This window comes from Manacus vitellinus, unplaced genomic scaffold, assembly GCF_001715985.3.
Source record: "Manacus vitellinus isolate BGI_N305 unplaced genomic scaffold, ASM171598v3 scaffold_17_pilon, whole genome shotgun sequence".
Lineage (NCBI taxonomy): Eukaryota > Metazoa > Chordata > Aves > Passeriformes > Pipridae > Manacus > Manacus vitellinus.
In genome coordinates this window covers 206231-217856 of record NW_021939256.1, presented here as the reverse complement: position 1 = coordinate 217856, position 11626 = coordinate 206231, and positions in this window count along the sequence as shown.

Sequence of the window (11626 nt, the reverse complement as noted above, 5' to 3'; positions counted from 1 at the left end):
GCATGTGCCTTGACATGACTTAAAAGGCAATGATGGCTTTTCATTTTTATTATTATAGGAAACCAAACATTTAGAACTATTTTTTTTTTTTTGGTAGCTCTTAACGTCTAAGAAAATGACAGTTCTGCAAATCACTGGTTTGGATATAAGCCATTAATCCCACACTCCAACTGTCTAAATCCTTCTTTAAATTATGAAGTTTTGGGTTAAATATTTGAGATAAGTCATGAAGATGCATAAAGTTTGTATTCCCTCACTCACTGCACTTCAGAGGGAATTAAGTTCTCCTGTGAACTAAAATAGAGAAACAGGGGAAATCCCATGATAATATTTAAAAATGCATTTAGGTCATCAGCTATGAAAGATCAAATGCACAAACAGCTGTTAGAGAAACAGTTTCACCACATGTTCCTTCCTGGAAGCCAGTCTTCAACAGGAGCACAGCTTGGCCAGGTAGAAAAGTATCTTCTCCCCATTTGCAGCAATCTATGCACCCTTTCCTACAAGATAGGAAATGGGAAGACTGGGGAAGGAATTGCATCTTGGATATACATTGCCTGGATGCATGCTTGAGCAACAAGACTCTTCGCGCTGCAGATGAGCAACACTATCACTGGCCTTAGTTTCATCCATTTTTAATAAGAGTTTCCTGATCAGGCCCCTAAATACAAGGTTATCATCACCTACCTCTGAGAGAAGGTGCTGGGCTTTGCATACCCTGCCTAGTTGAGCATTAGGACAGCCCTCAGCTCGCTGCCTTGGCTTGCAGAGCCTCCTGATAGCATGGACCCATATCTGATACATTGCTACAGGCACTGCTCCCCACTGCAGGGCTCCAAGTTCCCCTCCAAGGCTCATTCCAAACTGATCATCATCCGAAGCCCTCCCTAGTAGCAGGAAGGCAGCCTAACCAGGTTTTCAAAATCTGACCCTTAAGCACAAACCACACCAGTCTGACACAATGATTGCTTTTGTTTCTCAGTTATTTGTACCACATTGTATTCGTTGTTTCTTATATGCTGGAAAGACATAGTCAATGGTACAGCTGATGGTGCCTTTAATGACAGAATCATTTAGGTCAGAAAAGACCTTTAAGATCCAGTTCAACTGTAAATCTGAATCCATGGCATGCAATTACATAGAAACTGCCCATAAAGAAACACTGAAAATTTAGACCCAGTATTTTTTTCACTTCTTCTTTATCCATGTGGAAAACCCACAATTACCTGTGTCTTTTGCTATGCCTCCTTATCAGAATACATTCTTTTTGTTTAGATTTTTTTTAATTTATTTCTTATGCCACAAGCCAATATCTTATATTACAGAAAAGGAATGAAAAAGCCATATTCTGATGTCCCCTTACTTTCCCATGGTGCCTTCCCTCATTAAGGCTATAGAGTTGAGGATAATTTGTTTTCATGTTGATTCCTACAGGGAAACTGGCTGGGCAAGTAGATTCCCACAACAAAAAGCTACCTGAGGAGCATACACAACCATACACGCAGGTAATTTAGCACAAGAAAACTGGGACCAAAGACAATGGCATTGGGAAATGGACCCAGTTTTTCTGTCACATTTCAAGAAGTACAAATATGTTTATAATGTCAGCCTTAGTTTCTCCACTTGCAGCAAGTCTGCTTCCACCTATCTGATCATTCACTACTGGGGTAAAGAAAACGTTTTTACTGAAAATATTGCTAGAGGCAACAGATACGTCCATTTCCAGAGCAGTAATTACATGAAGAACTCATATAGAAAAAAATAACTCTGGAACATGATAGATTTAAGGAGTCAAAACCATCCATTTAGCACCTTGTGAGAGATCTTAGCTGAATACAAAGGTGTCAGAGATGTTGGATCCTTCATCTGTGTGCAGCCTTCCCAGATACAAGTAAACATTTCTTTTATCTACCTAGACTTGCTCTTTTTTACCTCGGAAGAGAGAAAAATAATGCAACTCACACAGTTGAGGCTTTAGGTAAACTCTGAAAGAAAAGGAAAAAAAAGAGGGTCCTTTTTTTCCTCAGTTTTCAAAGAGCCACATTTCAAGTAAAAAAAAAAATAAAAAATGTCAGCCTGAAGTAGTGTGACTGATTCCTTTTGAATTATCTCAGCATGGTGTCATCTTATCTGGAGTTTTCATTTGTTCCTGTGACTAGTAATTGGGCCCTAAACCGACTAACAGATTTAGCAGGATCAAGCTCTCAAATTCAGAGCACTGTGAAAACATAAAGAGAATTTTTGATCTTTAAACTGAAAGATAAATGAATGTTATCCAGGTGACATGTGCCATTTCAAGTACTGAAGTAAGGGGTTTAGGGAGCAGGCTTTTTGGTATTTGGTGTCTTCCTTCGCTAATAGTAAGATCTAAGTCACTCTTTGCTCCTGCCATCTTGAAAACTCTCTGAATAATAATACATCTGTGAAAAATGAGTAACAGGCCAAGCTTATACATTTATGTATCATTTGCCAATATACCTGCCTTTCCTGGAGTAACCAGTTCTCCCAATTCAGAGACTACAAAAGAGGCCTTTATACCATTAATACCATTTTGCTGTTTGTTAGTTTTGACTTGCAGATTAACTTGATACATTTAAAGGACTCAGGATGGCATATTAATTTCTATCAACACAGATAAAATTACATTTGGAACAGACTAGTTGCAATCTGTATTTTTGCATTATAATCTTACGCGAAGTGTGTGAAATTAAAATTTACCATCTTGCTCTATGATAAAGCAAACAAGTTTCATTTGAATTCACTATATCCTCTTCTTTTGATTTAGATCCAAACTTAAAGCAGCTTTCAGGTTCATAGACCACTTTGGAGTTTTGTCACCCCAAATACTTATATTCAGCAATGGAAAAAAGACTCATTAACGATAATTATTTTTGGTAGGCATAGACTCTAGTTATTCAAACTCAAAAGAAAACAGGTGCATATATCTAATGAACAGATTACTAAGAACTTCTGGATACATTAGCCTTACTTTCTAAACATAACTGGGTGAAAAGACTGATGTATTACAGGCTGTATGCTATTGAAAAAAATAATATTTTCCTCTTCAAACCCCCTTGTAATTTTAGTGCTAAGTCTAATTATTTTCAGAATCTTTCTTCCACATCCTTAAGGACTGCTGGCCTATTAGTGGCAGGGTTTGTGTCATTAAAACATTTTTTCATATGAATCAAATTATTGGAAGCAGCTAGAGGAGCATTTATTACTGAGGCATTCTCAGTTCCCTCTAATGAGGTCAGAGAAGCTGAACTTATTTTACATTTGGAACAGATAATGCTAATCAGCTGTTACTGAGCACAGCTTCAAGGTGATTGCTGTGTCCCAGTAAATCTGTGTCATATTTCCAAGTAGATAGACGTGGAACTACAACACATTAAGAAGTGGAATGTATCATCTTAATTATTAATATTTTATGTTGATGACTCAATTACCTGTCATATCCTATAGGAACACTTTCACAGAGTGGGAAGTGTAATACAGCATTGTTATCTCTTAATTTAATACTCAGTAAATTTCCATGGGAAAAAACACCTCAGATATGTTTGCTACTTTTTAGTGTATTTCTATTTTACCCATCAATGCATGCACTTAACTGCAGTTAAAAACAATATTTTATTACCCATTTCTCAAATCCCTTCCCCAAAACTCCTATGAACTTAAAATTATTTCTGAACTGGCCTCAAGTTATTTAAATTTCACCTATGAGTGTCAGACAACTCCAAGTAAAACTTCCAACAATTAAGTGCAGCTCTACAAACTTTAAAGTCATAACCATTAAAATATCATTTCCAGTTCAGTGCAAAGGAACATTAGCAGACTAAAGCCTAGAAGCTAATGAATTCTAGCGCTCCATACTCTAGGAACATATCTTTATACATTCACTTATATCTCCCTCATAAAGCCCTTTATTTCTGAGACCTACTCTCTACCTATGTTTCTCCCAAGTCTCTTAGCATTCAAGTTATCTTTATTCACATCTTTATAATGAAATTCTCTTGCCAGACAACAGAATTGGTAACCCCTGCATGCCTGAGCTCCTGATGCAGTATTCCCCCTTCTTGATTTTTATTTCTGAATCCATCTGATCAGAATTAAAACTGCCTTAAAATAATCACAAGCAGCACTGTGTCTCCCTGTACAAAAATTTAGGATATAGTTGGCAATGCATTACAGGATATTTTGGAAATACTAACAAGATTCAAAGCTGTGCAGAAATAAATAATTTCCTTTTGTTTTATTGATTCTCTGTTTGACAACTGATTCCTGAAAATGACATGCAGACTATACTGTATTTTGAATTTATATTGTATTCTTGTAGCTTTCAACTAGAGTCCTCCAGCTAAGTGTTCAACACCATAAAAAAACCTAAAGAGATATGTCTTGAACCATTTAGAAGTGCCTTTTGTCTGATGCCTTTAACGTCTGGCATTTCCACAAATTAAAAAGTAGTATGTTTCAGTGGATTTGTAGATACAGCTGCTCTTCTGCCCAAATTTTCACTGGTTGCTGTTCACTCAAATAGTAAAGAGGTTAATGGAGAGGAATTTGGGGAAAAAAAAAAAAGTTACATTCTTCCATTCCATTTAGTGTTATTACACTGTAATGCCAACTTCCAAAAACTGAAAACTGTTGCAGCAGCAACTACAGAGTAAAATTGAAGGTCGTTACCTGTTAGCAGTTTCTGTGTTAGAATTAGAACTAGTCTTTATACAAAAAGAGGCTCAATCCAGTCAACATGTAACTATCACTTTATAAAATGAAAGCCTGGTAAGATTTCCAGAAAACTCCCCCTTGCAGGATTAGTTCTGCCATGCGAATGATTGGGGAAAATGGGAGTGGGGGAGCAGAGACAGCAATAATAGCAGAGAATACATGAGGCAGGCGAAGGGCAGGTATTCTGTACTCTGCATGCACTATTAAAAATCCATCAAAACCCCCATAATTTTTGCATTTAAAAGGTTTCTAATAATGCAGCACTAAACAGTTGATAATGGAAGAGAAAAAGATATCAACCCATTACTAATACAGCAAGATAGTCTAAACCAACACCTTATCAAAGGCATATTTATAAATAAATAAATGCTTTCCAGCACTCTAGCTTTCAAAAGTCTTTTGCAGCTGTTGTACTACTTTAGCACTTTAGTTAGTTTAGTTCTATTGTTGCTTTCTGCAAGTCTAAGGAAGAGTTTAATAAGGACTCTGGAAATTAAGCAGCAGCATCCCAGAATTCTCCCTACTAGCATTTAAAATGGTCCAAGGCAATACAGCATTTATTCTTAAGTCTAACCTTGACTCCTTTACTATTCACTACATCAACATTAGATCCATTAAGTACTTCAGAAATGTCATATTCAATTTCATCATATATCTTAGCATCTACCTTGGAATTAGGAATTGGCTACAATTTTGCATATATTAACAGCTCATATTTGCAATTCCATTTACTTACTCTGTCAAAAATAGCAAGGAAACAGTCCTCCAAAGATTCACCTTTACACGAATACATTTAACATTTTTATGCATGTTTTTATTTACATATACATAGGCAGTAACAGCAGCCTTCAAAGGATCCTTCCTTAAATACCATTCATACACATTGCTTATGAGCACCTAAACTTTATTAAGGCTCTTTCAGTACAGACCGGTGCATTGTGATTGACGACTGTAGGGCACACAGATTCCTAAGCAACATCTAATAGAAGAAATGTCTCTATAAGAAGATTTTCTTGAGTATCTAGTAAGTGACCATATTTCAGTGTTGAATATTTCAGCATTTTGTGCTGTGGATCAAATTTGTCGCAATAGTGCGGTGGGTTGACCCTGGCTGGATTCCAGGTGCCCACCAAAGCTGCTCTGTCACTCCGTTCCTCACCTGGACAGTGGAGAGAAAATATAATGAAAGGCTTATGGGCTGAGATAAGGGCAGGGAGGGATCAGTCACCAGATACTGTCATGGGGAAAACAGACTCGACTTGAAGAAATTAGTGTAGTTTATTATCAATGAAATCAAAACAGGATAATGAGAAATAAAACAAATCTGTAAAGCGCCTTCCTCCCACCTCTCCCTCCTTCCCAGGCTTAACTTTATTACCAGTTCTCTACCTACTTTACCCCAGAGGTGCAAGGAGATGGGGAACGGCGGTTATGGTCAGGTCATCACATGTTGTTTCTGCCTCTGCTTCCTCCTCAGGGAGAGGAGTCCTTTCCCTGCTCCAGCATGAGGTTCCTCCCACAGAAGACAGTCTTCCACAAACTTCTCCAGTGTGAGTCTGTCCCACAGGCTGCAGTTCTGCATGACTTGCTGTAGTGTGGGTCCCTCCCATGGGGTGCAGTCTCTCCCACAGGCTGCTCCAGTACGGTCCCCTGTAGGGTCACAAGTCACAGCAAACTGGCTCTAGCATGGGCTCCCACCCCATGAGTCCACAGGTCCTGCCAGGAGCCTGCTCCAGCATGGGCTTCCCATGGGGTCACAGCCTCCTTTGGCCATCCACCTGTTCTAGCATGGGGTCCTGCATGGGCTGCAAAGGGACAGCCTTCCTCACCACGGTCTTAGCCACAGGCTACAGAGGAATCTCAGTTCAGGCACATAGAGGACCTTTTGCCCCCCCCCCTTCACTGACTTTGGTGTCTGCAGGGCTGTTTCACTCACATATTTTCACTCAGTTCTTCTCTGGCTGCAATTACTTCTGCACAATAACTTTTCTTCCCCTCTTAACTGTTTTGTCCCAAAGGCATCACCACTGTCACTGATGTGCTCAGCCTTGGCCAGCAGCAGGTCTGTCTTGGAGCTGGCTGGCATTGACACTGTCCAGCATAGGGGAAGCTTCTGGCAGCTTCTCAGAGAAGCCACCTCTGTAGCCCCCCTCCACTACCACAACATTGCCATTACATACATATATATATACGAATATATATATATGTATAATACCACAAACCCATTACATAGAGATAACCACCATGTAGTTACGCTTCACGTTCACAGAATCACAGAACATGCAGAGTTGGAAGGGACCTACAAGGATTATCAAGTCCAGCTGCTGGCCCTGCACAGGGCCATCCCCAAGAGGCATACCATAAGCCTGAGAGCATTGTCCAAACACTTGAACTCTGGCAGGCTTGGTGCTGTGAACACTTTCCTGGGAAGCCTGTTCCAGTGCTCAACAAGCCCCTGGGTGAAAAACTTTTTTCTAATATCCAACCTAAACCTCCCCAACACAACTTCAGGCCATTCCCATAGCTCCTGTTGCTGGTCACCACAGAGATCAGTGCCTGAACCTCCTCTTGCTCTCACGAGGAAGTTGTAACTGCAATGAGGTCTTCCCTCAGTCTCCTCTTCTCCAGGCTCAACAGACCAAGTGACCTCAGCCACTCCTCATACGGCTTCCCCTCAAGACCCTTCACCATCTTCGTTGTTCTCCTTTGGACACTCTCTAACAGCTTTATATCTTTCGTATATCGTGGTGCCCAAAACTGCACACAATATTCAAGGTGAGACCACCCAAGTGCAGAGCAGAGCGGGACAATCCCCTCCTTCAATTGGCTGGCGATGCTGTGCCTGATGCCCCCCAGGACATGGCCCTCCTGGCTGCCAGGGCACTGCTGACTCATATTCAACTTACCATCAACCAGGAGCCCCAGGTCCCTTTCTGTGACACTGCTTTCCAGCATCTCATTCCCCAGTCTGTACAAACATCCGGGGTTGCCCTGTCCCGAGTGCAGAATCCAGCACTTTCTCTTACTGAACATCATGTGTTTGGTGATTGCCCAGTCCTCTAATTTGTTGAGGTCTCTCTGCAGGGCCTCCCTACCTTCAAGGGAGGCAATAGCTCCTCTGAGTTTTCTTCTTCTACAAACTTGCTTAGTATCCCTTCCAGTCCTGTGTCCAAGTCATTTATGATGATGTTGAAGAGCACAGGGCCCAAGATGGAGCCCTGTGGAATCCCACTAGTGACAGGTCACCAGCCTGATGTTCCCCCAGATGTTCCCCCATTCACTGTTACCCTCTGTGCTCAATCCATGAACTAATTGCTCACCCACCACATGATGTGTTTATCCAGCTGTGTGCTGGACATTTTGTCCAGAAGGATTCTTTGAGAGACAGTATTGAAAGCTTTACTGAAATCCAAAAAGATTACATCAACTGGCTTCCCTTGATCAGCTAGGTGGGCTACCTTGTCATAAAAGGAAATCAGGTTTGATAAACAGAACTTTGCTTTCATGAAGCTGTGCTGGCTGTGACCAATGACAGCCTTGTCTTTCATGCGTTTTTCCGTAACTCCCAGATTAATCTTCTCCATAACTTTACCAGGCACTGATGGGAGACTGACAGGCCTGTAGTTTCTGGGTTCCAGCTTCCAGTCAGCTGGGACCTCTCCAGATTCCCAAGACCTCTCAAAAATCATTGAGAGAGGTTTTGCAATGACATCAGCCAGTTCTTTAAGGACTCTAGGATGAATCCCATCAGGCCCCATAGATTTGTAGAGATCCAGCTGGAGTAGCAGATCTCACACAATTTCAGACTTGACTGGGAGTTGATAATTCTTGCAGTCATGGTCCTCCAGCTCAGGGCACTGAGACCCCCTTGGTCCATCATCTGTGTTGAAGACAGAGGCAAATAAAGAGTTAAACACCTCTGCCTTGTCTCTGTCCCTGTTTGTGAGGTGACCATCCACATCCTGTAACAGGCCAATGATGTTTCTATACTGACTATTGCCATTAATGTATTTGAAAAAACTCTTTTTATTGTCACCCACATTTCTGACCAGCTGCAACTCCAACTGAGCTTTGGCTGCACGAATTTTCTCCCTCTAGAAGCAAGCAGCATCTCTGAATTCTTCCCATATCACCTCACCTTGCTTCCACTGGGCATAGACCTCCCTTTTTTGCTTTATTTCCAAGAGAAGATTCATTTTCAGCCAAGCTGGCCTTCTGCCTCACCTGCTTGACTTCCAACATTTGGAATTGCCTGCTCCTGTGCCCTTAGGAGATGATGTTTAAAAAGCGACCAGAACTGATGTCATCTTAGTTGAATTAGCCTACAGGACAGCTGCTTTTCCAAAGGAGAGCACAGCACAACAGCAGGGACAAAAAAAGCTGCTCAACTGTATTTATTATTGTATTTTTCAGTCTAAACAGCAGAAATATCAGAGGTCCATGAGCTGTCTCCATGATTGAGAAGAACATAAACCTGCACAGACAGGAGGAGAACAGGGCATACTGATGTTTTAGCAGGCCTATTTCATTGGGATGCATCTTAAGCAGTCCTTAAGAAATCCTGGAATCACTAAGGATATACAAAATTAATAGAAAAATGAATATTTAAAAATATTAGAAAAAACATGTCTTAGCTTGTCATAACCTAACATCATGATGTAAAATGGTATGATCAAGCTAGCAAGGGACTAGACTCAAAATTATCCTCTAAACCTTCCTGTGTAGCCTAAGTAGATTCTGTGAGGAGTGATTTAAATCCCCTGCCTAACTTTATTAATTATCAGGAAGGCAATTTATTCACATTGACTCCTCATAATGTAAATGCATATATAACACATGAATCTATTATATTTTAATTGAATGAGTTCAGATAACATTGAAAAAAATTGTAATGTTTTTGAGCTAGCAGTTTGACAGACTGAACAAACTGGAATACTTTATCTAGATTAGTTCTATGTTATCTCCACTCTTCACATTGCTTCAAGGTCAAGATCACAAAGCCGAAGCTCTTAAAGTTTTGATTTAGTTAGTACATCCAAACTCATTATGCTAAACCAAAGTCTGCTTTGCAAGTTAAAAAGTTTCAAATTAGGAAACATTGTGCTTGAAATGGAAGCCTGAAATGGATGGCATCATAGGTGAATGGATGGCATCATGTGCTCAAAACTTGCACATCAGGGCTGTGTATGCTTTTGTTTCCCAGAACACAAAGAGTAAAGAAAAATTACATTTTAAATGGTTTATTCATTTAGAGATAATAGCTTGTAATAACTCCAGCTGCTCTTTTAAGTGCATATTACATGTCAAGATGCACTGTCATGGATTTTGCTAAGACACAAGAAATCTAGTGAGCAATGAGGTATTGCAAGCCAGAAGTCCATATTCTCAGTTTTGCAGTAGTTTCACCCTGAGAACAAGTGGTTGTAAAATGCAAGTTGTAGATCTCCATTTTTGGAATGGAAGAACTGAAAGTACAAGCCATCTAGACTTTCTGACAGCCACATGCCACTGATCAAGAGATGTTTCATTCCTACCAGGAATCAACCCATCATTCTACATCAGGAAAAAGGATGGAAGAAGGTGTTTTGCTTTTATGGCATACAGATACCCTTCCTTTTTTTTTTTTCCAGCTGCCTATTCATGAAGTCATCCTTCTGCAAGTAATCCTCCTAGGCCTCAGAACTGCTTTCCAGGAAACTGCTGCTGCTGACTTGAATAACTTAAGAAGGAAGAAATAAAAAATACAGCAAAGTGAGGATGTACAAATCTCCTCGTTACTTTCAATAAAGCTCAGCTTTCAAGTAAAGTAGTGTTACCCAGTTCCTTCAAGTTGGACTAGAAGGCAATCTAGACAAGAAAAGCAAAATTATCTTGGGGTTGAGGGTACACACAGGGTACAAGGGTGATCCAACTACTTTAAGTATTTTGATGTAACTTAGCTAAGCAGAGGTTCACAGGAAAAATCCCCCTGATTTACAGCTACATGCCCTTTGGGTCAACTGGCAGTAAGTTGGGCCCCTACTTGGTTACCCCTAAGAGGCAAGTCGTAGACAAGTAAAACGTGGATATGAAAAAAAAAATCTTGAAGCAATACTTGCCTGCTTAAGTTTAGTCTAAGCAATAAGCATGTCCCCCTTCTGGGCCCAGCCAAAATTATCAAAAGGGATGTGGTTAGAAAGTTTGCTAATCTGATAAGCACTTGAATTTTGGCTGGGTTGCTTGTAAACAGAGCTGACACATTTTTCTCTACTCAGGACATTGTAGCTGTTCACATTTGTAAAGTTGCTGCAGACATAGCTCCACCCCAGACAGACTATGATGACTGTATGCAAAGGCCATAAGGAAGAAACTGCAAAACCAGCAGGAAGATTTTTTTGGTGCTTACCAGTGGGTAGGACTTACTTAGCACAGCAAAGATACATAGCAGCTACCCAGGCTAACCAGAACCGCCTGAAACTGCTGCAGTCTTGCCCTCCTTCTGGTGGTACCATCCTCTAGCTACAGACTGGTCTGGCAGTTATGTCAGTTCACTTAGAAGTCTTTTAATGAGTACCTATTGAGGGATATTAATTATACAAGCTTTCATGTTATGTATTAACTGGACCTGGCCAAGCCTTTCAGCAAGCCTTTACCTGTAGCAGGTAAAGCAATGCTGTGAAGTTCCATGTGGGAAATGCCAAGCAGCCTTTGCACTCCCAGCAGATGGTGCCACGAGGATCTGTGCTTCACTGATGCATTTTGGTTTTCATGAGCAGTTCCCACTTTCTCAGGTCAGGCACTTCTGTGTTGTACAACAGTGCTGTTATTCAAACAACTTGGGCTAAGCAAACTCTTCATACCACGCACAAGCATTTAAGGATGCAGCAAACCAGATCTCTGCAACTAGAAGTCTTCA